This window comes from Zingiber officinale, chromosome 8B (genome assembly GCF_018446385.1).
Source record: "Zingiber officinale cultivar Zhangliang chromosome 8B, Zo_v1.1, whole genome shotgun sequence".
Taxonomy (NCBI): domain Eukaryota; kingdom Viridiplantae; phylum Streptophyta; class Magnoliopsida; order Zingiberales; family Zingiberaceae; genus Zingiber; species Zingiber officinale.
Window position 1 is genome coordinate 35,626,222 of NC_056001.1, and position 6,000 is coordinate 35,632,221.

Genomic DNA, 6,000 nt, shown 5'->3' on the forward strand with positions numbered 1-6,000 from the left:
CAAGATGTCAAGTACCTTTGGATACTGGGCCAATCGGAGCGTGGAGACGGTCGAACGGTATCGAAATCGCGTAGCTCGGACGTTTATAGACGCCGGCTCGCCTCTCGATATTTAACGTCGGAGCTCGACTGTCTTCCGCTCGGAGGGTTTATAGACGCCGGCTCGTCTCTCGATATTTAACGTCGGAGCTCGACGGCCTTCCGCTCGGAGGGTTTATAGACGCCGGCTCGTCTCTCGATATTTAACGTCGGAGCTCGACGGTTTTTCGCTCGGAGGGTTTATAGACGCCGGCTCGTCTCTCGATATTTAACGTCGGAGCTCGACGGTCTTCCACTCGGAGGGTTTATAGACGCTGGCTCGTCTCTGGATATTTAACGTCGGAGCTCGACGGCCTTCCGCTCGGAGGGTTTATAGACGCCGGCTCGTCTCTCGATATTTAACGTCGGAGCTCGACGGTCTTCCGCTCGGAGGGTTTATAGACGCCGGCTCGTCTCTCGATATTTAACGTCGGAGCTCGACGGTCTTCCGCTCGGAGGGTTTATAGACGCCGGCTCGTCTCTCGATATTTAACGTCGGAGCTCGACGGACTTAGTGGCTAATCTTTAACACAGTCGCTCGGCAGGAATGATAGCCATCCTTTTAATTCATTTCTGCTTCCTGCATTACAAGGGCATGGGCGACTAGAATATACACAAATATGAGTTACACCAGTGCACCTTTCATCCGGCACGATAAGGCTGGAGATGATTCGCACTCCATGGCCGGTCCAGCTGTCGTCCGTCCTCATCTTCCAGATAGTAAGCGCCCGAGCGGAGCTTTTCGATAACCTTGAAGGGGCCCGCCCACGGAGCTTCAAGCTTACCGACGTCGTCGACCGGCTTGACTTTCTTCCAGACAAGGTCGCCGACCTAGAATGATCTGGGGATTACGCGCCTGTTGTAGTTTTGCTTCATCCGTTGACGGTACGCCATTAGCAGGACGAACGACTTGACTCGGTCTTCATCAACTAAATCCAGCTCCATGTTCCTCCACTCGGCGTTACCTTCATCATAATTCTGAATCCGGACGGACTCGACGCCGACTTCAACGGGAATCACCGCTTCGCCGCCGTACACCAGATGGAAAGGCGTGACGCCCGTTCCTTCCTTGGGAGTCGTTCGGATGGCCCATAGGACACCCGGCACTTCATCCACCCAGCTTCATCCCAAATGGTCGAGCCGAGCGCGAAGAATACGAAGAATTTCCCGATTGGCTACTTCAGCTTGACCGTTGCTTTGGGGATAGGCTACAGATGTGAAGTGCTGCTCGATGCCATAGCTTTTGCACCAGTCTTCAAGCAACTTTCCTGTGAACTGCCGTCCGTTGTCGGAAATCAGTCGGCGAGGGATGCCGAACCGACAGATGATGTGTTGCCATATGAACTTTTTGACCATTTGTTCGGTGATCCTGGCTAGCGGCTCGGCTTCCACCCACTTAGAAAAATAATCGACCGCCACTAGTAGAAATTTTCGCTGTCCGGTCGCCATAGGAAATGGACCAACGATATCCATTCCCCACTGGTCGAACGGACATGAGACTGTCGATGCCTTCATTTCCTCTGCCGGTCGGTGATAGAAGTTGTGGTATTTCTGGCACGAAAGGCACGTCGACACGATCCTCGCAGCATCTGCTTGTAAGGTCGGCCAGAAGTACCCGGCCAACAGGATCTTCTTAGCCAACGATCGTCCGCCCGGATGCCCACTGCAGGATCCTTGATGCACTTCTTGGAGGATATACGCCGCATCTTCCGGGCTCACGCATTTCAGTAACGGGCGGGAGAAATCCTTCTTGTAGAGCTGATCGCCGATGAGTGTGAACCGACCGACTCTCCTCCTCAATAGCTGGGCCTCATCCCGATCGGACGATATAGCACCCGAGCGGAGAAACTCCATGATCGGAGTCCGCCAGTCGCTCGGAGATGTGAGGCCCTCCATTCGATCGACGTGCGCCACCAAAGATACTTGTTCAATCGGCTGCTGAATGGCGACCGACGTTATTGAGCTCGCGAGTTTGGCTAACTCATCGGCTGCTTGATTTTCTGCTCTGGGTATCTTCTGGACAATAACTTCTCTAAAATTGGCTTTAAGTTTCTCAAACGCTTCAGCGTAGAGCTTGAGCCGGGCGCTGTTAATTTCAAAAGTGCCAGAGAGCTGCTGCACGGCCAACTGCGAATCCGAATGAAGTGTTACTCGACCGGCGCCTACATGCCGAGCTGCCTGTAAGCCGGCTATAAGGGCCTCATACTCTGCCTCATTATTTGTAGCTTTATAATCCAGCCGGATGGATAAGTGCATCTTCTCTTCTTGGGGAGAGAACAGTAGTATTCCAATCCCGCTTCCGAGCCGAGTGGACGACCCGTCCACATATATTCTCCACATGGCTTCTGGCTCCGGTTTTTGCACCTCAGTCACAAAATCGGCCAAGGACTGCCCTTTGATTGCCGAGCGGGGCTGGTATTGGATGTCAAATTCACTTAACTATGTAGTCCATTTGACGAGCCGTCCGGACGCTTCATGATTCAGCAGCACTCTTCCCAATGGGCTATTCGTCAGGACGATGATGGTATGAGCCAAGAAATATGGACGGAGGCGTCGAGCGGCTAGGACCAAAGCAAAAGCAAGTTTCTCGAGCCCGGTGTAGCGAGATTCGGCATCTTTTAAAATATGGCTCAGAAAATACACTGGCTCTTCTCCGCTCAGTCTTACTAACGCTGAGCCTACGGCTTGTTCAGTAGAAGATAAGTAAATGCAGAGCGGCTCACCCGCAACGGGCTTGGCTAGTACCGGGAGGGAGTTCAAATACGTCTTCAAGTCTTCAAACGCCCGATCGCATTCTTCATCCCAGTGAAACTTGGTCGCTTTGCGCAAGATTTTGAGAAAAGGAAGGCTCCGGTCGGCGGTTTTGGAGATGAATCTAGACAGAGCAGTTATCCGACCGGTCAAACGTTGTACCTCCCTTGTATTTCTTGGAGGCAGCATGTCTTGTAGAGCTTTCACCTTGTTGGGATTTGCTTCGATTCCCCGCTCGGTCACTATGTATCCCAGGAAACGCCCTCCTTTTGCTCTGAACAGGCACTTCTGGGGATTTAGCTTGACTCCATATTTGCGCAGCGTTCGGAAGGTTTCCTCCATGTCTTTGAAGAGATCAGCTGCTCGGACGGTCTTGATGAGAATGTCATCCACATACACTTCCAGATTTCGCCCGATCTGCTCTCTGAATACTTTATTCATCAGGCACTGATAGGTGGCTCCCGCATTCTTCAATCCGAACGGCATCACATTATAGCAATATGTGTCGTCGGCCGTCACGAAGCTGACTTTTTCTTGATCTTCACGGGCGAGCGGCACTTGATGATAGCCTTGGTAAGCATCGATCATACATATTAATTCGCAGCCGGCCGTAGAGTCCACCAACTGATCTATCCGAGGCAGAGGATAAAAGTCTTTCGGGCAAGCTTTGTTGAGGTCCCGAAAATCTATGCATACTCTCCACTTGTTGCCCGGCTTGGAAACTAATACCACGTTAGCCAACCAACTCGGGAACTGCACCTCACGTATATGGCCAGCTTCCAAAAGCTTCTCCACCTCCGCTCGGATGACGGCATTCTGCTCGGCGCTGAAATCTTTTTTTCTCTGCTTCACAGGCCGAGCGTCCGGTCGGACGTGGAGCTCATGCTGCGCTACACTTGGTGAAATTCCGGGCAGCACATGTGTCGACCAGACGAAGACGTCATGGTTTCTTCTGAGGCATTGGATCAGCTCCTCTTTCTGCTTCACCTCTAGATCAGACGCGATGAAGGTCGTGGCCTCCGATCGGGTCGGGTGTATCTGTACTTCCTCTTTTTCTTCATAAACTAAAGAGGGAGGCTTTTCAGTTATGGCGTTTACCTCGATCCGGGGCGATTTCCGAGCGGAACTTGCTTCTGCTCGGACCATTTCAATGTAGCATCGCCGAGCTGCCAGCTGGTCTCCCCGTACCTCTCCTACTTTGTCTTCGACGGGGAATTTGATCTTCTGGTGGAAGGTGGAGACGGCCGCCCGGAACTCGCTGAGCGCTGGTCGTCCCAAAATGACGTTGTATGATGAGGGAGAGTCGACCACCACGAAGTTTGCAGTTCGCGTCCTTCTGAGCGGCTCCTCTCCCAACGAGATAGCTAGTCGGACTTGCCCGACCGGCAGGACTTCATTGCCTGTAAACCAGTAGAGCGGGGTTGTCATGGGCAGCAGCTCGGCTCGGTCGATTTGTAGTTGATCGAACACCTTCTTAAATATGATATTGACCGAGCTTCCTGTGTCAATAAATACACGGTGAACAGTGTAATTGGCTATTACCGCTTTGATGAGTAGGGCATCGTCATGGGGTATTTCAACTCCTTCCAAGTCCCCTGGCCCGAAACTGATTTCGGGTCCGCTCGCCCGCTCTCTGCTGCAACCGACCGCATGAATTTGGAGCTGCCGGACGCTCGCCTTTCTTGCTCGGTTGGAGTCTCCTCCGGTCGGCCCGCCAACGATAATGTTGATCTCGCCTCGGGAAGTGTTACTTCTATTCTCTTCTTCCCGAGCGGATGGTCGAGACCTTTCTCGTGACATTCGGCGATTTTCTTACCTTGGAGAGCGATGTCGATCGGGAGTCTGTTGCTGTCGCCTATTGGTTCGCGTCTGATCGGTTTCATGCGTTCTCTGCCGCCTGTCGATTGAGGGAGACCGTCGGCCGCCATTCCGGGGCACAGGATGAGCCACGAAGGGAAGACTTCGGCAATCCCTTGTGTTGTGCGTATCCGTCCGGTGGAAGGAGCAAAACATCGGGGTCCATTTCTTCTTTGGCTTGGGCCGGGCGGCGGCTACCTCTTGCACGTGGGACCTGGCATGAGGGGATCGGATTGCTTCGGCCCTTGGTCCTCTGGGCGGCTGATGAGTGGCGTGTTGTTTCCGCTCGGCCGGAGGAACCCACTCGGTTGGAGTTTCTTTTTTCCTAGCTGCTTGCGCTTCTTCCACGTTGATGTATTCGTTCGCCCGGTGTAGCATGTGATCATAGTCTCGGGGCGGCTTTCGGATGAGCGATCGGAAGAAATCCCCATCCACTAGGCCTTGTGTGAAGGCATTCATCATGGTTTTCGAGGTGGCCGTTGGAATGTCCATCGCCACTTTGTTGAACCGCTGGATGTAAGCTCGGAGCAATTCACGGGCTTCTTGCTTGATGACGAACAGGCTCACGCTCATTTTCTGGTAGCGTCGACTGCTCGCAAAATGGTGGAGGAAGGCCGTTCGGAACTCCTTGAAGCTCGTGATGGATTCGTCCGGCAGCCTCCGAAACCACCGTTGAGCCGATCCCGAGAGAGTGGTAAGAAAAACTCGACATTTTACTCCATCTGTGTATTGATGGAGCGTAGCTGTGTTATCAAACTTACCCAGATGATCATCTGGGTCAGTTGTCCCATTATACTCGCCGATCGTCGGAGCCCCGTAGTGCTTCGGCAGAGGATCTCGTAGAATAGCCTCCGAAAATTGACGATTGATCCTCTCGGGCGATGCGTCCGCTCGGGGGGCTTTCCCTTTTCTGGCATCTCGTCTAGACATTTCGTCCGAAGAAGATCCCCGATCTCTATGAGCTGCTGCGGCTTCGGGAGTGCGGAATAGTGCTCGATGAAATGCAACGGTGGCTTGAGGTGCTTCCGCTCGGCCACCAGAAGCAGACGTTGCTTGCTGCTCCGGCCGCTCGGCAGTGGCTTTCTATTTTTGCTCCACAAGCTTGGCGGCCCTTATCTCGATCAGAGCGTCGAGTTCCTCATTTGAAAGCGTCACCGTGTGTTGTCGTCCAGCCTCGTCCATCGTTTCCGATCGGATGCAGGAGCGTTCCCACAGACGGCGCCAAATTGATCCTGTCCGAATGCTGAATCAACGGACGCTGGGCACGGGGCGCTTTTCGACTGTTGACGTGGATCTTCGCCTGGTAGCACGAAGC